The sequence below is a fragment of the Bradysia coprophila genome, unplaced genomic scaffold, assembly GCF_014529535.1.
Source record: "Bradysia coprophila strain Holo2 unplaced genomic scaffold, BU_Bcop_v1 contig_333, whole genome shotgun sequence".
NCBI lineage: Eukaryota > Metazoa > Arthropoda > Insecta > Diptera > Sciaridae > Bradysia > Bradysia coprophila.
In genome coordinates, this window is record NW_023503592.1 from 963,749 (window position 1) to 985,952 (window position 22,204).

The following is a 22,204-nucleotide window of genomic DNA, read 5'->3' on the forward strand; positions in this document are numbered from 1 at the left end:
GGTTCAGACCGGAAAATGTTTTACCCACACAGCCAAAAAAATTTCTGGTCTGAACCACAGATAGGTGATCGAGACGAATGGAGTTGTTAATTGAACTCAGGAGGTCCGAATACCTCATCACACTAACGGCCGACCAGATCGGTGCACTTTCGTTGTCATATATTCGAGTGGGTTACGTCTACACACAGACGTCACTGGGACGAACGGAGGTGTGTTCCATATTCAGGGCACCAAGACCAATCCAACGCACTATGCCACCATCCGTGTACATGACCTGTGTTGCCTAGTGTAATTGTAGGACAATTCGATAAAATCCTGAAAAAAAATGCTCAAAAATAAACAATGATAACGTAACGTAAATTTAGAATGATGTTTGCTAAGTGGTTGCGTAGTAGCATTTTACTTACTTACATCCCTATTTGATTTAAAACAACTTGTCCCATTACTGTTGCGCTATCTGTTTGACACAAATCGTATGAATTGTGAATGCCATGTCGTACGAAGGTATTCTTACGCTTCTTATAAGGCGACTCAGGATCATCCGTATCTCTTCGGAAGTTCGTATGACCGATACTACGAAAATATGTACGTGTGAAACAGAGAATATTTTTTGGGTTAAACATTTTCACTCATTTTCCAGAATGTTTTAATTCATGTCTTAAACATGTCTTTTAGAAAACATTTTCTCGGTATTTACTATTTCATGAAAATATTGGAAAATGATTTTGCAAAAATGGTCCCTGTCGTTTCACATCTGGTTTTAACATGTTTAGAAATACCAAACTCAATATCCTCAGTTGGACACTAACTAACCAACCAACATAATACGTAAATGTAGCCTCGAAAAAGTTTTAATCCGAAAGTTTTCTTAAATCACGAATTGTCAATTTGAGACAGAAGGTTGTAGATTCGCATGAAGAGTGAAATAAAACCCAAAGTTTCGTAAATTCACAAACTCCGAATATTGTTATTGCAATGTTGCTCAAGGTTATGAACCCATATAAATAAACTTTGTCTGCACATACCAACCCAAAAAAAAAAGTTCATGACCCAATTTTCGTTCCGTTTTATATAAAACATAATTCCAGCTGATTTGCAAATTTTCATAAAACTCATTTAACTCTCTCCTTTTCTATGTAAAAACACCATTCCGACAATTTTCCGCCGGCATGTATGTATGTATATCAATGCCCCACATATACTCTTCACTACATAAAACTCCAACAAAACTCCCGAAGAAGAACAACATTTTAAATATAAAGCACAACCCATCCAACACATAGCGAAAGAGCAAAGCAAAATTTTCATTTCCATACCCGGCAGCGACCTTCAACTAAATAATGATACCAGCAGCAGCACACACAAAAAAAAACTCTTCCACTTTGTAATTAAATGTGTTGGTGTAGGTCATGATCACCCCCGATAACGAGACACAACCCCACCATACCATCATACCAAAAACTCGCTCATCAACTCATAATCGCGCGCCAAATTGGAATGAGAAACCGGTGTGTGGCCGGAATGGAATGGGGTACGGAAAGAACGAAAAAAAAAATGTTTGTAGACATTCTCTTCCACGTTAAATATGTAGAATAAAGTCGAGGCAGAATAATAATAAAAAAAAAAAAAACACAAAAATTTTACCAAGTATCGTCTATCGCTTGTATGCCGGCTTTTACTCGTATACACGAGAAAAAATTATACTCTCAAACACAGAACGGAAAAACTTTTTCTTTTTTATCCTCCTGCCGTACTACGAACACATTACTCCAGGCCACCCTCCTCATTTTCATTTACAAATTTTCTATATCATGCATGTTTACGTACATATATCTCTATACCGTCGTCGTCGGGCTGATGAGATAGTTCCCATTCCATTTCCATATTAAAGAGTCTCGAGTTACGAAAAAATTAAAAAATACAAACGTTTCGTTTGGAGCTTAAAGCTAAGTACATATTCATTGTGTATACACTAGACGTTGTCGTTGTCGTTATTGTCGATTTGTTTTGTTTCTAAGTAGAATTTTTCCTGTGCAATTTTTACACACATAGAGCGAGCGCTACATTTTATACGTGTGGTGTATATTTGTATTCGGGGGGTGAGGATGGGTTAATTTATATAGCATCACACTTTCTTCGTTATAGACGATGATGACGACATAACGAACAGCTCGGAGTATTTAAAGATAATGTGTACGTATAGAGAAAGAAAAAAGGCAAAACCAACTGTTGAGCATCGGTAATTCTATCGTGAACCACGTTACAGACGTTCAGCAAATTCTTTAAATATGTTACATAAATAAACAATCGGTTCAGTTCGAATCACTTTATTTATTTTGAATTTTAATTTCGGCTATCAAAAAATTATTAGATCAGTTTTTAGATAATATAAATTAATTTATTTTGCAGAAAAAAATAATTTAATTCAAGTTAAATTAAGAAAGCCTTATTGAAATTGCGAATATTGGCGAAGGAAAACCATCGCATCGACATGGTATGGTATGGTATAGCATAATTAATTTAATTTAAACGCTACACCATACGGCGCTGATATGTAAAATCAACTTGATAAAAACAAAATTCTCTCAAAATGGTACATCGGTACACACCAATTCGATTTTAGAGAGTGTCGTTGCCGTTACAACGTTACATTTTGTCGATTGGTATAGAGAATTCGCCACATATAGAGAAAGAAAAAAGGCAATGACGTTATTTTCACCGACTTGGCAATGAAAATTATTTCAAATGTAAATTAGTTGTCGGTGTGGTTGTAGCGCGTTTGAAAATGAGTTTGCGGCTTTAGTTAGAAATGGTGTATGTATAGTATAGTATACGATGTGTACACTAAAAGCGATGAGCCGGGACATTGGTTTTTTCTTTTCTGTGAATTAGATACGAATTAACGAGGAAAGATTATGTAAGCTTGATTGTCGGGAAGATAGATCGAATATATGGGACAGAGGGATTCTTTTGAAAAACAGCCTACCGAAATCGGACGCATTTTCCAGTGGACTTTTTTATATGTGCCTAGAAAGGACCTCGACCCTAGAACCCAAAACCACTTTCAAAAAAATTCTTCGAAGCTTTTGTGACTGGTGAAAGGTGATCAAAAACCGAAAACTTGCACTTTTCTTACCAAAATTTCTCCGGATACACGAGCCGTACAGGGTCGTGTGGGGTGTCATTACAAAGGTAATCACATGTACTATTGAGCCGAATTATTGGGTTTAAAATCGTCCAAAACCACTTACAGTGGAGGTGTGACGCAAGTCCTGTTATCCACTTACAAAAGAACTGATATCGGTGCAGGTGACGCTTACAGGTTCGACACGCAAAAAGGTATGCGTCACAAATGGCAGCTGATGAGGAAAGTACGCGAAAGTTTTATCAACAAAAATTTACCAGAAAAATTTTAGGAAGAAAATTATAATAAAAAAGTTTGCGTCAAAAAGTGGCAGATGATTCGGCTTTCTTCCGTTTGAATTCCATTTTTAAGAATATATTTCACAATTTTTAAAATTTTCCTTCCTCAACATCTGCCACTTGTGACGCAAACTTTTTTATTATATTTTTCTTCCTAAAATTTTTCTGGTAAATTTTTGTTGATAAAACTTTCGCGTACTTTCCTCATCAGCTGCCATTTGTGACGCATACCTTTTTGCGTGTCGAACCTGTAAGCGTCACCTACACCGATATCAGTTCTTTTGTAAGTGGATAACAGGACTTGCGTCACACCTCCACTGTAAGTGGTTTTGGGCGATATCAGCTCTTTTGTAAGTTGTGCTTTTTTAGAATTTGGTCGCAGATAATAGACAATCATATTGTGCAGTTTGAACGAAAATATTCTTCTTACATAATTATATAACTTTCTCTTTGATCTCTTTGATAAAAATAGAAAATTTGACGAAAATCGAAAATTTGACGCACTTAAAACGCTCATAGCTCCCAAATAGTCGACTTTTTAGGAAAACCATGAAACACGTATCGACTAGAATCTAAAACTCTATAACTTTGTCTTTTACACGAGGTTTCTATCTGCAGTATTTTCCGAGTTATGGCTGACATAGCTCGCACTTAAAACGCTCATACCTCCCAAATAGACGACTTTTTAGGAAAACCATGAAACACGTATCGACTAGAATCTAAAACTCTATAATTTTGTCTTTTACACGAGGTTTCTATCTGCCGTATTTTCCGAGTTATGGCTGACATAGCTCGCACTTAAAACGCTCATAGCTCCCAAATAGACGACTTTTTAGGAAAACCATGAAACATGTGTCAAATGAAATATGAAACTCTACAAATTTGTCTTTTAAACGAACTTTCTATCTGCCATATTTTCCGAGTTATAGGTCCCATAACTCAATAGGTTAACACGCTCATAGCTCCGAAATTATAAGCTTTTATAAAAATTCCTTCAAATTAGTTCCTTAGAATTACGTCCTTAACATACCCTGAAAATTTCAGCCAAATTCACCGGTAAATTCAAAAGTTTCGTTGTAACAAAGTAACAAAGTAACAAAGGTTGGTAAAATTCATCAATTTCAAAATGTATGAAAATTAATTTCTTCATGCAAATTTCTGCAAATTTCCAAGTTTTGAAATGTAATATCTCGGCCAAATCTTAACCTTATGAGGCGTGTGATAGCTCGTTGAACTCGTATGGACGCCCAGATTACGAATAAAATACTTTGGGGGTAGTAGGAGCAAAGGGGGAAAAGACAAAAAGTTCGTGTATATATGTTCCTCAGTCCTGCGGAAAAATTTTTGTAAAATTTTTCAGTGTGAACGGACTTGCGTCACGGCCCTTCACTAACGTAGGGCCATGATTCATCGACACTGAAATATGTGATGTTGAAGTTTTTAACCGAAGACTTGCACTTTTCTTACCAATATTTCTCCAGTTACACGAGCCGTACATGGTGGTGTGGGGTATCATTTGAAAGGTAATTTTATGTGCTTTTGGGCCAAATAGGGTCTTATGGGGGTTTGAAAGCATCTACGATGAAATATGAGAAGTTGAAATGTTTAAGTGTCCATATTTCATCGCATATGCATACAAACCCCATAAGACCCTATTTGGCCCAAAAGCACATAAAATTACCTTTCAAATGATACCCCACACCACCATGTACGGCTCGTGTAACTAGAGAAATTTTGGTAAGAAACTTCAACTGCACATATTTCAGTGTGGATTAATTTTAAAACCAATGAGTCTCTATTCGGCTCAATAGAACATGTGATTACCTTTCTAATGACACCCCACACGACCCTGTACGGCTCGTGTATCCGGAGAAATTTTGGTAAGAAAAAAGCAAATTTTCGGCTTTCGATCACCTTTCACCAGCTATAACAGCTTCGAAGAATTTTTTTGAGAGTGGTTTTGGTCAGCGAAAAGCGTGTGCACAAATTCAGACTGTTAAAACGTAATAAGCGCAACACATAAGTAGAAGTATCTACTTGTAGCTTATGTTTCAGCCAATATTTCGACTTTAAGCATAGGTGTATATCCTTATATCCATATATTTTTCCGGCCGCAATCAAGTGTGCATGCTTTGCTGTTGAAATGGCTTATAGAGTGATTTCTATGTTAATGGTGTTGTGGTTTCGTCTTATTTCATTTTTCAAGCACAAAAATCGTCGTTTGTGACTCGTGATGAAAGCTGAAACCTCGGCTCCGCCTCGTTAGGACAGGCTTACGACTAGTACCGAAAAATTCAACTTTTCATCACTCGTAACAAAATGCACTATTTCGGTTCTTTTTCCTTGAACTCCTTTGTGATAATCAACTTTCGCATAATCAACCGTGTGATAAAAACTTATATAACTGGTGACGTGTTCAATACTTGTTGCTTGTATGTTCAAATTTCGAAATTAAAGAGGACATCCCAACCAATTATACCCAATAATACTTTCAAGGTGTTCACTCCGTTTGTATACCAAAACATAATGGATAGATAAAACCATGTATACTCAACATATAAGCACACAAAATCCTTTAATTACCCATTATGTCGAGAGGATTGATAAAAAAATTCAATTTTCTCGTCTCCTATCTTTCACAGGCATGGAAATAATATGTGAAATGATTATGTAATTGGGAAATCCATACATGCTTCGTTGAGACGTGTGTGTAATAATATATGATACGCACGCAATCATCCCATTTTCTTATTTGAGTGTGTACAAAATGTACACCAATTTCAACATAATCCATCTCAACATATAAAAGTTCACATTATACCTGAGTCGGATCGGTTGTTTTTTATCTCCTTCGTCTTTCTTCTTCATCTTCATCGTTGTAAAATGTGTAAAATATGTAAAATTGTAAATCTATTATATGACGAGCGAAGCGATATAAAATTCTCAATCTCAATTGCATGCCATCCACATGCACGTATATGTATGTATGTACACACGAATGCTTATAGCGAACATTTCATACTGACTGTAAATTGTAAAACAGCAAAAAGAAAAGTGGCGTAGGAGTGTATTCTCGATTTATATTTTATTACCATCCGACGCGTGTTCATTAGGGTGTGACGATGTGACAATGTAAAAACTGAAAACTAAAGTATCTTCGAGAAATCTAACTTCAAAGTTTCAGGCAAATTGGGCTCGGACTTCCGTAATTATTTTACCAGAGCTGACCTGTTATACCCAGCTCAAGGTCATCTTACAGAACCCTGAATGGAATTGAATGCGTCCTGAGAAGCCAAAGTATACAAGAAAATCACGAAGGACTGCTAGCCTAACGGGACATGTTGACAGGGAACCGTCTCAAATTAATGTCGTGAAAGTTCTGGGTCCGATTGTGATACTAACTTAGAAGCAGTACCAACCCAACCAGAAAGCCGCATTGATTCAAAAGTCTATAAAGTCATTGATGTGACGACGTTAAATTGAGCTGTTTTTCGAACCGCCGCCTACAAATATCAGTTTGGCTACCCAGTTTGGCTACGTTACAACATAAACATTGAACAAAATGCCCGGACATAATTTGTCCTCAGTGGGATTGAACTAGTAATTGGTTGGTCGAAGGCCGCTACGCTTCCTCTGAGCCAACCTGTTCACCAAGTCGCTGGTCTGAACACGTAGGTGCACTTTGATTTTTCGTTAACACCCTATTGTCTCTCTAGATGTAAAACGGATAATATTATGAAAATTTGCCTATCTCGAACACACACATATCGCACTGTCATACATACATACGTATATATAATCCAGCCAGTGTATACACATTTTTACAGTAAAATTCGTTTCGAGCTGGAGAATTTCTGATCAAATTTGTTCCACTGAATTCAAATTTAGATGGATCAAAAGCGATACGCGAAATATCGTCAAGACAGTAATCCTTTCCCTTTATGCTTTCTCTGTGTATACGGATTTTTTGTTGTTGCTGCTTCTTTTTATATCCCTCTTTTGATTTTCCAGCAAAGCTATCTGTTTCTCTGTATAAATGTTATCTCATGGGAAAGAGTCCGTAAATTGTAAATACGATTGAATTGTACATCATCGTAATCATCATCGTCATCATCTAATGATGATGATGACGAAAGAGCGGATTATAGTCACAAGTTTTCCGAAATACTATTTTCTTACATACAATTTGTTTATCGAAAAATTAATGGCAATTATTATCATTATTTCATTTCAAAACAATTTTTTTGGATGTTTGCCATTTTTTTACTAAACAATTTGGCTGTGTGGCTATGTACTGGCCTTCCAACAAAAAGGAGCCGGGTTCGATTCCCGTGTCGGACAAAATTCTACATTCCACAATTTTCTTAGCAAATATATCGCATTGGTAACGTCCTCAAATTTACTCAAACTTAATTATTTGGGTGTGTTTTCTGGCTGCAACAATGTACACACAAGATGACTCTGATGACGTAACCCAAATACGGTGAATTTGTGTATACATATACGCAGACAACACTTTTAGTATGGGTATGAGTTACGCGCCTAACCTTCAACATAGATATTTGTTATAGTTAGTGACGTGGTTCGAAAGCCAGTGCCAGACCCTAAAGCCCCTAAAAAATTTGAAACTTTTTTTCGGAAAAAGCTAGTAAATCCGAAGAACTGAGTTTAAGCCTACCTTTTATTAAGCACAGTGCACACGAGACGTCGATAACGTGTTTCGATCAAAATCCTGGCAAGCATCAAGGGACAAAGAGAAATTTGATGAAAACAATTTTTCGACTAATTTTCTAATGATTTAGTATACAAGCGAGCGAATTTTTAGCCCCGTACGAAGTACGAAGGGGCTTATAGGGTTACGATGCCGTGTGTAATTGATGGAATTCGAAGCAGACGGTAAGGGCAAAGTGTTTGCCTATGTTCATAGATGACGAATCCGCAATAAAAATTTGGGCCGTCTGTCCGTCTGTCCGTCACGTCGATATCTTGAGTAAATCAAATCCGATTTCAAAAATTTTTTTTTTCCTGAAAGATAGTCAAAATAGTGAGGCTAAGTTCGAAGATGGGCATATTCGGGTCGGCCCTTCGTGAGTTAGGGCCACCTAAGTGATTTAAGGTCTTTTGGTGATATTTATGGCAAAATAAACGATGGAAATGTAAATGACACGGCAAATGATAGGTATTGTCAATACCAATCCAGGAAAAAAAAGTTTTTTAAAATCGGGTGAGTGGACCGTGAGTTAGGGCCTTAGAAGTGAAAAGCTACTAGGGCCCTATGTGTATTTTACATAGAACTCAAGTAAATTTCTTTCGTTTTTCGTAATTTTTGTGTCATTTGGAAGGTAATCAAAGGCCGAATAGAATGTTGTTGAAAAAAAAATTAAATTTGGGTCCTCGGACTAAGGCCGCTACTAGGGCCCTATGCGTATTTTGCATACAACTCGAGTAAATTTCATCCGTTTTTCGTAATCTTTGTTTCATTTGAAAGATAATCGAACACCGAATAGAATGTTGTTGAAAACAAAAAAAATTTTGGGTCCTTGGACTAAGGCCGCTACTAGGGCCCTATGTGTATTTTACATATAACTCGAGCAAATTTCATCCGTTTTTCGTAATTTTTGTTTCATTTGGAAGGTAATCAAAGGCCGAATAGAATGTTGTTGAAAAAAAAATTAAATTTGGATCCTCGGACTGAGGCCGATACTAGGCCCTATGTGTATTTATACTCAATAAATTAAAATTTTAGGGCTATTTGAAATTTTTGTTTTATTTGAAAGGAACGTCGTACGGGGCTTCGTAATTGCGCTATGCGCAATTTCTAAGATGTACACATAACATAATAATTTTACTTTAACTACTTTAACCGGCGCATAGGCTTACGGTCAAAATAGGGTGACAGACGCACTAGGGTCACGTACGCAATAGATAAACGGGTTTGTACGGGGCTCAGTCGCAGCAAACGCTCCGACTGTTCTGATGGCTCGTTTTCAACAAAATCTAGAGGTAATGGAAAATGAGTACACTAGTAGAAAACAGAAAAGTGAAATCTTACATCTTCTCTGAGTAAGTGACGTCACATCGAAAAACGAGCCGTCAGAACAGTCGGAGCGTTTGCTGCGACTGAGCCCCGTACAAACCCGTACATCCATTGCGCACGTGACCCTAGTTCGTCCGTCGCCCTACTCTTACCGTAAGTCTACTGCGGCCGTAAACGTCGGTATAATAAAATTCTTATGAAACGTGTACGTCTTAAAAATTGCGCATAGCGCAATTACGAAGCCCCGTACGAAGTTCCTTTCAAATGTAACACAAACTACACTTCTCACTGATCAGTGACTTTGTAATTATCATTTTCATCAATTTATATTGTTTTTACAAAAATCCAAAATGGCGGCCGACGGCCATTTTGTTAGGAGGTGGAATAGTACGGCTGCTTTACATTCGTTAGTATCTTTCAAACAAAAAAAAAATCATGAAATTCGGTCAAATTTTACTCGAGATATTAACAAACGAGCCGTCAGAACAGTCGGAGCGTTTGCTGCGACTGAGCCCCGTACGAACCCGTACATCTATTGCGCACGTGACCCTAGTTCGTCCGTAGCCCTACTCTTCCCGTAAACGTCGGTAAAGTAAAATTCTTTTGAAATTTGCACGTCTTAAAAATTGCGCATAGCGCAATTACGAAGCCCCGTACGATGTTCCTTTCAAACGTAACACAAATTTCAAATTGACCTACAATTTCCTCAGTCCTATATTAACCTATATTTACCTATAAATAAACAATTTACTGATAAATATGCTAGTATATAGCTCAAAATAACTATCTATACCGTTATATAGCTCAATTTACTATATATATTTATATATAAATATCCATATTTGGGATCCTTGAAACACCACACACATATAACCAATCACTTCCCAATGATCAATAACTTGTAAGAATTATTTTTACCGATTTATATTGTTTTTACAAAAATCCAAAATGGCGGCCGACGGCCATTTTGTTAGGAGGCGGAAAGTAGTACGGCTGCTTTACATTCGTTAGTACCTTTCAAACAAAAAAAATTCATGAAATTTGGTCAAATTTTACTCAAGATATTAACAAAAACCACCACCTTCACTGTACGACCGAGTAGCCACATATAAGCTCACTCCAAGAGACCTAGCTCACGCTCCGGTAAACCAAAATTTCATAAACGGATTGGTACGGTCAATACCTATCTAATAAAGCAAAATCTATCTAAATCCGTTCAAATTTGGCCAGCCTACAAGCAAAAACGGCTTGCCGCCCTGTACCTAGTTCACACCAAGGGGTCTAACTCACGAGTCGGTCATCCAATTTCCATAAACTTTTTTTTCGTCGATCGGTATTGTAAATACCTTTAATTTGACGTATCACTTACAAGTGTAGTCTTTAAAAGGCCAGTGATATCTTCGGAAAACGTTAAATCACTTATGGGGCCCCAGCTCGGGAGGGGTCGACCCAAAATCGACCATCTTCGAACTTAGCCTCACTATTTTGACTATCTTTCAGGGGGAAAAAATTGTTTGAAATCGGATCTGATTTACTCAAGATATCGACGTGACAGACGGACCGACAGACGGCCAAAATTTTTATTGCGGATTCGTCATCTATGAACATAGTCAAACACTTTGCCCTTACCGTCTGCTTCGAATTCCATCAATTACACACGGCATCGTAATCATGGCTCATGGCTGACAAAGTAATCATTTAATACATTGAGAGAATCAAGGAGTTAAAATCAATGAAAGTAGATAAGTAGGTATGGCCAGTCCATACAAGTCGGAGCACATACGGATTTGCATGGCGCCACCTCAAACGAACTCATTTCTAGTGGAAATTTGAACTAGAAATGAGTTCGTCTGAGGTGGCGCCATGCAAATCCGTATGTGCTCCGGCTAGAACAAATTTGAACGTTTGGCCACACCTATCTATTTACTTTCATTGGTTAAAATACGGTGCAATAGGTGCTAACACGGGACAATATGTGGTAATATATTGATTAAATTTCAAAAACTTACCTTCAACTTGCAACAAAGAAGCGAGTTGATGCTTTCAACATAAAAACGTTTGAGTATATTCGAGATCAACTTTTGTAGGTGAACTTTGTCTGTAAAGAACAAAAATACGAAAATTTAAAAAAAAACCAAGCAAATACGATCTTAAGGCTAATTAAAACAATTTTTGTCTACGGAGTTGCTATAAAGAGACAAGGTATGGCAAAATGTCGCCGAAGAGAACAACAAGGTTTTGTAAACGCTCTCATTTTGGTAGTATTTCGAAATAAATTAATGAACAGTGTTTTTCTCAGCAAAATTTATTTTGATTGTGTTATCGTTTGTAATTTTATAAGGCCGAAAGGAAACGAGCATGATGGGTCTGACAATTATGCTGTGTTTTCCATTGTTTAGCCTGTTATGAATCATGGCCCTACGTAGTGAAGGGCCGTAACGCAAGTCCGTTCACACTGAAAAATTTGACAAAAGATTTTTCCGCAGGACTGAGGAACATATATACACAACTTTTTTGACTTTCCCCCTTTGCTCCTACTACCCCCAAAGTATTTTATTCGTAATCTCTAGCCTACAACCTAAATTTCAGGAAAATCTATAGAAACGTTTAGGAGTTGCTGGATCCACTTTTCCATAGGAACTAAGGAACAAACAAACAAACAAACATCTATATTTCGAAGTTCAATATCTCGGTCAATTTTGAAGCTGCAGTAACGTGTGATAAGTGTCCTAGTTTGGGGACCATTGGAGGCAAGGGGGAGAAGTCAAAAAGTTGTTGTAAATATGCTCCGCCGTCCCCAAAAAAATGTTATAAAACATTTTTGATAGTGGACTTGTGTCACGCCCGCTTACTAACGTGTGGGCATGATTCTAATCATGGCCCTACGTTAGTGAAGGGCCGTGACGCAAGTCCGTTCACACTGAAAAATTTGACAATTTTTTTTTCGCAGGACTGAGGAACACAACTTTTTTTTCGCAGGACTGAGGAACACAATTTTTTTTCACTTTCCCCCTTTGCTCCTACTACCCCCAAAGTATTTTATTCGTAATCTGGGCGTCCATACGAGTTCAACGAGCTATCACACGCCTCATAAGGTTAAGATTTGGCCGAGATATTAAATTTCAAAACTTAAAAATTTGTATGAAGAAATGGATTTTCATACATTTTGAAATTGATGAATTTTACCAACTATTGTCCCTTTGTCACTTTGTTACAACGAAACTTTTGAATTTACCGGTGGATTTGGCTGAAATTTTCAGGGTATGTTTAAGGACGTAATTCCAAGAAACTAATTTGAAGGAATTTTTATAAAAGCTTATAATTTCGGAGCTATGAGCTTGTTAAGCTATTGAGCTATATAGGACTCATACCTCTGAAAATATGGCAGATAGAAAGTTCGTTTAAAAGGCAAATTTATAGAGTTTAAGATTTCAGTCGACACGTGTTTCATGGTTTTCCTAAAAAGTCGTCTATTTGGGAACTATGAGCGTTTTAAGTGTGAGCTATGTCAGCCATAACTCGGAAAATACAGCAGATGGAAACCTCGTGTAAAAGACAAAGTTATAGAGTTTTAGATTCTAGTCGATGCGTGTTTCATGGTTATTTCGTGAAGAAGAATATTTCGTTCAAACTATTATCTGCGACCAATTTCTAAAAAATCGCAACTTACAAAAGAGCTGATATCGCCCAAAACCACTTACAGTGAAGGTGTGACGCAAGTCCTGTTATCCACTTACAAAAGAACTGATATCGGTGTAGGTGACGCTTACAGAGTCGACACGCAAAAAGATATGCGTCATAAATGGCAGTTGATGAGGATAGCTTGCGAAAGTTTTATCAAATCTTACAAAAATTTTCGTAAGAAAATTATAACAAAAAAAATTGCGTCACAAGTAGGGTATGTCAAACCTGTGAAAGCTACGCTATTTTGATGATAAAAAGTGTCATTTAAAGAGATCGCAAAGCTCTTTTGAAATAACAGGATTCTTGCAGAGATTGCAGTGAAATTGTTTTGTCTATTTTCAGGATCATATTTATCAACGCGTCAGTCGAGTCCCATAATAAATTCACCACGTGTCCTTATACCAATAAAATCCTCTCGATTGCATGAGAAATTCCCCATTTATTGCCATTTACAGAGTAATAATTTCAATATTTCATTCGGTTATCTTGCAAAAATAAATTCTCGTCTATATTCTTCATTCTTTTTCGTGTTTTTTTTTTCTTCTGTGATCCAAAATGTACATTTTGTATAAACATTTTTCCACACCAGTCACATCCTTATTATACATATTATCATATCTCCACTTCGTTATGACAAAGAAGAAGAAGCAGCAGCGAAAAAAAAATCACCATCGGCTGAAGTTTATTCAAATGTGATGTATAATAAATCCAAATATTCTCTAGTCGTTTCATCGTTTATGTATTCAAGAAAGTACAAGAAAAACTCACACAAGTCTTCCCAATCGGTTATGTTTGCTATTTAACCGAGTACAAGCACGACTAAAAACTCACTTAATTTCCTGTGGTTAAGGTGTTTGTTAAGAGATTTTCAGAATTCATAAGATGAAATGTGAAGCATGATGTGTTATAAAAACGTAATGTACGCGGAGGAGCATATTTCGGAAAGTTAGTTATAGCATCGGCAATGATGGTTGGGTAGAGATATATGGTTGGATATACGTACTCCTGTATACACATACAACGCGTGATAAAATCACAATTTTCTATTATGGAATTTAAGAGTTGAAAATCCTTTAACATATTCATTCGATGGGTTTTTTTTCGTCTTTTTAAAATTTAAGTTGCGCGATAAAAGTTTACCAGAGTTCAAGCAAGGAGTTGTGTTTGCAGGGACTTCACAGAACTATTTCGATACAATCTTGTGAAAAACGAAAACTAAATCAAATTACTGAGTAAGGATCGGAATTGATCGACCACTGGCGTGTTAAAATCCCTAAATAACGTAACGCATTGTAGAGTGCTTTGTAGAGCTTTCGAAAGCTTTGAGCTTCTTTTGGATTCTAATGGAAAAGTAGAAGCTCTAGGCCTGCGATAACTCTTCGAAAGCAGAGACACAAACGCGATACGCTATTTTGGCTTGTCGCGGCAGTCATATATTCCATACACAGTGTTCTACATTGTGCTCCAATATACCATTTTGTTGTAATTTCGCTTTTACCACAGAGATACACCATGAACACAACTCTTCTTTTCAGTGCTTCTCACGACAGTAACGTTTATTTTACTTCTTGTCTTTTACATTGAGGTCTGGTCAATAACACATTGACCATATGATCAGTTATACATTACATCATTTCAACACATTTGCTCGCTATAGCAAAGTTTCATACAAATTGATGTTAGTGCTAGTTCTTCTAACGAAATGAAATGCTTCTTTCGACTCCCATAGACAGAACACTCTTATGTAATTGTGTGTGTGGCTTGTGTTGACGAAATCAAAGTGTTAATAAAATTCAAATATAGAGAAAGTTAAATCCAGAAAGAAACCCACAACGGCCAAATCATCCGCGCTAAGGAATCTCGCGCTCAGAGAGTGCGAAATTGTATATATGGTAAAGAGTAAATCTCACGTCGAGCGACATTTCTACTCTAGTGTTTTCCGAGAAACCTAACATTGAAAATGGGTGCGAACTCGATCTGCAGTGCATTCACCGCTCTGTATCTCGTAATTTCAAGGGACCGCCAAAAATTTCGAATTAGAGAATTTTTCGGTTAATTTTGTGAATATTAATAAAACCATCCAAGTAGTGTAAGACTGGTATGACAATTAGGTTTGCTTATTTATTTCAATCAGTGAACAATGTAAAATCAAATAATTTATAGTTAAAAGTTGTTTAAAATGAAAGACTCGACTTTCGTGTAGCAATCAATTATGTCTTTACTGGTGTCTGGTTTCAATAGCAGTGTCTGGTGAATTAAAGCGAGCGATTTTCGAATTGAGGATGTTGATGATTCTGGTGCAGGGTGTAAAAATCCAATCGGACCACTGGTCGTGAATTTTGACGTGTGTAAAGCAATTTTTGATCGTTCCTACTTCGACATCATTCCAGGACTCCGCCAAATACTTTACTGCATCGAGGAGAGTTATCGGAGTAAACGGTTTATTGTTGTCCAATTCTTCGACCAGCCGATGAACAACTTTCTTCCGATAATGATGCTACAAATTTTTAATGATTCCAGCATCGATTGGTTGAGCTTTTGATATATATTTCATATTTGGTTGTAAAAAAAACAATTTGATTGATTTTAACTTCTTGATTAACGTTTTCGGGTGTGCGGTGCAATTGTCGACTATAAACGAGACCTTCCGATTTTGTTTTGCGAATTTCTTGTCCAGTTTCAGCATATATTCTTGAAATAGCTCTCCGGTCATCCAAGCTTTTCGATTCGCTTTGTACTGTACTGGGAGGTTCTTTACATTCTTGAAGCATTGTGGCCTGCGTGCCTTACCAATAACCAGTAAGTCCAGCTTTTCGGTACCCGTACTGTTAGCGCTCACCATTACTGTAATTCGTTCTTTGCTCATTTTTCCACCGTAACATTTCTCACTTCTAAAAGTGAGTGTTTGTTTCGGCAAGCATTAAAAAAAGACCAGTTTCATCAAAATATTCATTCAAAATATTCGGCAGCTGCCTAAACCATTGGCATTGTAGCTCCTTAGAATTGTAACACATACTGGAGCTACGCTGTGTGTTTAATGTAAGAAGTTTTTTCGTATCGTATCGTATCGTTTTGAATGTAAGGTTATGTTTTCTTTTCAATTTGGCTAACCAGCCGTCACTTGCTCCAAAATTGTTCACATTCATTTTAGAAGCGTAAATTCGTGCCTTTTCTTGAACTATGCCACCACTTAACAGAATATTCGCTGATCTAGCTTGACGAATAAACGCCAAGACAGCTTCTTCCACTGATTCATGTTTACAGTTGCGCAACTTCTTAATAACATTCAAATTTTCTGAAGTTTTGGATTTCGCGATGAGTTTGTCTTTAGCCGTCAAAATTGATGTAAGTAAATACTCGGAGGCAAGTTGAAAGCTCGAGCAACTTCTGTTTTCTTTTTACCACCATCAACTTGAGATATAATTTTTAGTTTTTGGCGAACAGTCAAAATTTTCAAACTACGTTTTGCCATGACGCTTTTTCGAAAAATGATTTTGCAGAAAAAAGGCATCGCCAACTACATATTTTTTACTATCAAGTTTTTATTTCGACATACGGAATTTTTCACCTTCAATTTCAACCGAAATCTTCGGTGCGGTTCATGAACGCAAATTCCAAACCAATCGCTCCGATCAGCGTCATTCCGTTACGAACACAAAACGTAACACTTCTACAGGCCAGTGTGATAACAGTAGGATGTCGTAGAAAAGCTATTGAACGCCGTTCTTACTCGCGCCCATATCATTGGATCGGAATGTGATGTGTGGCTTAATGTCATCTGATACGGATCGGACGAATTGCTTTTGGACCAAATAGCGCAGCGCATTTGGTGAACTGATTTGGTTGGCAAAAATAACGAAAAAGCTTAAAAGCTCGATCCGTGCGCATATATATATCGCATGTAATACGTACGATCAGTCGAAAGTTGAACCGATTTGGTCCATAAATAACTAATTTATAACAACGAATAGCTCGATTAATTGAGGCCTATCAAGGCTAATTTTAATTTTCAATTAATTTTCGATTAATTCCGCGGAAAAGTACTGACGCGGATTTTCCATTTTCGATTAATTTAAGCGCGAAAATAGCTCGTGAAAATTTTGTATGGAACCGCGGTTCAGAAAATTAAAAAACGAGTCGATGTTTTTGAACGACATTCAACAGGGCTGGTACAAAAAACAAAAATGTTCTAAGCAGCGACCATAAAAATTGTTCTAAGTTACACCCCTAGCACATAATTATATTGCATTGCGGTGAATATATCGACATTAAACACTGTTTTTCGGAGTATTATACCGAACATTAATTCTGTCATATATTGCGCTATGCGTGACGTCATTATTAATTATCTAGAGTTCATAAGCCTACATTAATATGTCGATAAGTTGGTCGTTTCCGCAATACAATAAAAGAATACCAGAGAATATTGCACGCGTAATACTTTCTTGTATATTACACAAATACTCGTTGCACTCGTATTTTGTGTATAACGAGTGTATAACGCTGGCAATATACCCCAGTATCATAATATACTATTAAAATTTCCAACCAACCAACACTCTATTCGGTATTCAATTACCTTTTAAATGCAAATCTACGAAAATTGGGAATTTTTCACTTGAAACCACTTACAGATTACATTATGTGCGCCGACAACGCACTTCTAGCATGAGTGACATTCTAAATAGGGTACTGAAACTTGACAGTGTGTCATATAACTGTAAAACACTGTAAAAAACCATTTTATACAAAACAGTACTCTATTTGGCAGCTGTCGACTATGATCTCCTTTGCTTGAAGTGCGTTGGGGCCGATCAATTTAAATTTATCGATTTCCAAACAAATTCCGTCAAGTTTAGTGATTGACAGCGCAAAATGAAGTCATTTTTAACAAAAAAAAATCGTCGACGCCAGCTGATGGACAGCTTATATAAAAATCGAAAGTAATTTAAAAAATCGTTTTTCTTCATTATTAAAAACAACAAAAATGCAATCAACATAACTTCATTTTAATAAATTCGGTAATTCGTTTCCATGTTTGCAGTCGCACATTTAAAAGGAAATCCAAACAAAAAAAGATTTTTTTTTGCAGAAATTTAACACAACCACTTCTTTCCAACTGGTAAATATGCATGTACAACATACAGAATATACTGGAAATTACCCATAGAATTTTAGTTTTTATTATTCAATTTTCTACCAATTTAACCGAATTTCGCTGTGCTTGACGTTACACAAGATTTCTTTTCTGCCAAATGCAGATTATTATATGCACTCTCAACGAAATAATACCGACAGAAGAAATTTTCTTTTTTTGTGTATTTATATTTGCTAAACAATTGAGCGAATATAATCCGATACTAATGGCTGTAAAATGTTTTTTTTTCTTCTCCTCGGCGGTATACATACACCATATTTGCAGTGCAGCATTACCATTTTTCCCCGTATATTATATTTCTTGCGTTTTCTTTCAACAAGCGGAAAAAACGGAAAAATGTCTACATAACACACATTTTCACATGTACAACATTCCATATTATCCCATGTCTGACTCATTTTTTACTTCCGTTTAATTTTCTTGTAGCTTTTTCCGTCAACTGTGTGAGTCACATTTTTAACTGTACTAAAGCATATATCGTACTTCAGTGTACACTATAGTGTTTGCGATGCGGCACCTCTCATACACCTTTCTCTTCTTCTTTTTTTCCTCGAACACTGTTATGCCAGAAAACATATAATCAGTATGTTTGGAATCCATTGTGCCTTGCCTGAAACATGGCATTCTCTTCATGTATTATGCTTGCAATTCTTATTCGAGACTTTTCCAATTTTTTCTTTGAGATTTGAATTGCAGGAGCGATGTGTGTAATCCAAATGCAAATCCGTCCAAGGGAAAGAATCAAAACTCAGCAGAGAAACATTAGACCTGATCGCAAGCAGAGCAGAGTTGGTAAAAAACGGAGGACGAGATTCGGTGGAATACCGGAACCTGTCTAAAAGTATCAACAAAGCAAGGAGATCAGATGAAAGAAAATATAATGTCCAATTGGCTCAAAACATAATTGAAGCTAACTGCAATATGAAAGTCCTACGGAGAAAAATGACAAACGCCAAAATAGAAATCTTCAAATTACGAGACAAAACAGGAACGATCCAAACGGATCGAAATGCGATATTAAACATTGCAACAGAATTTTATGAGAATTTGTTTTCTTCAGCAAGACAGAGTCCAACGGAAGAAACCGAAGATAGACCAATAATAAGAAACGTGGGATCGGAGGATATGCCCGACATAACTGTTGATGAAGTCAAAGCTGCAGTAGCCGAGATGAAAAACAAAAAGTCTCCCGGAGAAGATGGTGTTCCAGTGGAAGCCATTAAACTAGGTGGAGACTCATTATTAAAGGCAATCACGGCTTTGTTTAATCAATGTCTCCAATGGGAAGAAGTACCAGAAGCCTGGGAAAATGCGGTAATTACATTGCTGCATAAAAAAGGAGACATAACAAAGCTGGAAAATTACCGACCCATAAGCCTATTGTCAACACTCTACAAGTTGTTTATGAAAATCATTACGAAGAGGAACACTAACAAGTTCGACTTCTACCAACCTGTTGAACAAGCTGCTTTCAGATCTGGTTTCAGCACAAACGACCATTTGCAGGTGATGAGAACGCTTATTGAGAAGTGTCGTGAATACAACATCGACATAGTCTTGCTATTCATAGACTTCGAAAAAGCTTTCGATTCAGTGGAAACATGGTCGATATTGGACGCATTAGACGAATGTAGAGTAGACTCAAGGTACTCCAACACAATTCGATATGTGTACAAAAGTGCTACTTCATGTATAAAACTTCATAAGAGCACGGAGAAATTCAGAATTGGCCGAGGTGTAAGGCAGGGTGACACCATTTCACCGAAATTATTCACGGCGATTTTGCAGAGTATTTTTAGGAAGTTAAACTGGAGTAAAATGGGAATAAAGATAAATGGAGAGTACCTGAGCAATCTCCGCTTCGCTGATGACATTGTACCGATAGCAGCGAATCTAGGTCAGGCTCAGCTTATGCTACAACAGTTAAGTGAAGAGGCGAGCAAAGTTGGCCTCAAGATGAACTTATCGAAAACAAAAGTCATGACCAACATCGGGGACGATAGAGAAATCAAAATTGGTGACACTGTCATTGAACGAGTCGACAGCTATGTATATCTAGGACATAAACTGAAGTTAGGTCTGGACAACCAAACTGCAGAAATAAGACGTAGGATTGGTCTTGCATGGGCAGCGTTCGGAAAACTCAGACTAATTTTCAAAAGCAAAATGAATAATAGTCTGAAACGCAAAGTTTTCGACACTTGTGTCCTTCCAGTGCTCACTTATGGAGCGGAAACGTTAACTTTAACAAAAGCATCCGAAGATAAATTGAGAGTGACACAAAGAGCCATGGAACGGAGTATGCTCGGAATAACACTCAGAGACAGAATGACGAATAAATGGATTCGACAACAAACCAGGGTCGTTGATGTCATGGAAAGAATAGCATCTCTGAAATGGAGCTGGGCGGGACATATTGCAAGAAGGACAGACGAACGTTGGACCAAAAAGATCATGAACTGGCGACCATATAAAAGACGAGCTATAGGTAGACCACCAGAGAGATGGACAAACGGAATTAAGAATATTGCAGGTACAAACTGGCAGCAAATGGCAATGGATCGTACGAAATGGAAAGAAGTTGGAGAGGCCTACATCCAGCAGTGGATAGAAACAGGCTGAAAAAGAAGAAGAAGAAGAAGATGTGTGTAATATAAAAGCTTTTTTTCCAGCTTCGCTTCATTGTCGTCTTTTCAGAGCAAGTCATTTGCAAAAAAATTGCCGATATGAAATGAATATTTGTTACACTTCATCAACATAAGGACGGGATGACAACGACAGCATTGGCGACGTCCTATTATCTGTCTTGCCCACATTTACGCGTCGAAGTCTCAAAACAAGAACTCGTGCAGGAACTAAAAATTCGTTACCTAAAGTGAAGATTTTGACATATTTTATATGAAAGAGGTGTCAAAATCCTCACCAGTGAAACTTAACGGAGAGTTGCTGAACGAGCTCCAAAAGTGGAGTGTCTCGCATAAACAACAGCTTCAACGATAAAAGTAGATTTCTATACCAAAATGTGTGTAAGGTTGCTGCAGTCATTTCACCCAACTCATGCAAGCACAGTGCTTATACGGGTTTTGTTGTCACACACACGCGCATTAGTAGTGTGATTGTATCGGTGGGCCAGCTGGTAAAGCTGCTGAAGCATCAACTGAGTCATCATTTTTACGTAGAATTTACAATAAATATTTAATACAACAAGTAAAACCAGTAGACACTATCATCAGGTACAATTCACAATACAAGACCATTTTATTAACAAGAAAATTGACAGCTACTTCAACCCGGTGATGTTTCATTTCATTTTAACACTAAACTGGCTACCCAGAACCTGCTCGGTTGTTGACACTTCTCAAACTTCACTCTTCACATTTTCAGACAGATGCATCGATTAAAACTCAATCTCAAAGTAGCAAAATGAAAAAAAAAAGTTCACTTGCGAGTCCCGGTCACCATATATCGCAAAAATCAGCGATGGCACTGCCTTCAAGTCGGCCTTTTGAGAAACGAAATTTAAAAATCAAAATCATTTATTAGGAAATTAAATTTTCGATCACATTGTCCATGAAAATATTGTTCGGTGAAAAACTTTCTCACCTCATCTGTCATCAGAGAGTGAGAGCATGACTTGGTTTAGCTAGTGTAGTATACACTCAACCCCGGCAGCCTGGCACCATTTTTAAAAAAGGCTGCAGGGGACGAGTGTATACTACTCTAGTCAAACAGCTTTTTAGGTTGCTAATCGTTGACTTTGGATCACCTCTTCTTTTTGTGTCGATTTTATGGTTTAAGTTTACCTCGAAGTCAGACCCCAAAACACAGACACAGAATGAACTCGAATAATAGATATTCCATCGCACAGGCGATGCTGGAGCTTGTTGGTACATCTATTTTTT

General features: G+C 37.1%; 1 long non-coding RNA gene across 1 annotated transcript; it reads left to right on the top strand.

Annotated features, from left to right (window-relative positions):
• The first annotated feature begins 126 nt into the window (after positions 1–126).
• Positions 127–16,394, top strand: LOC119079771. Its single transcript, XR_005088220.1, has 3 exons — positions 127–294; positions 15,426–15,428; positions 16,383–16,394. It is a non-coding gene; the product is annotated as an uncharacterized LOC119079771 (long non-coding RNA).
• The last annotated feature ends 5,810 nt before the right edge of the window (positions 16,395–22,204 follow it).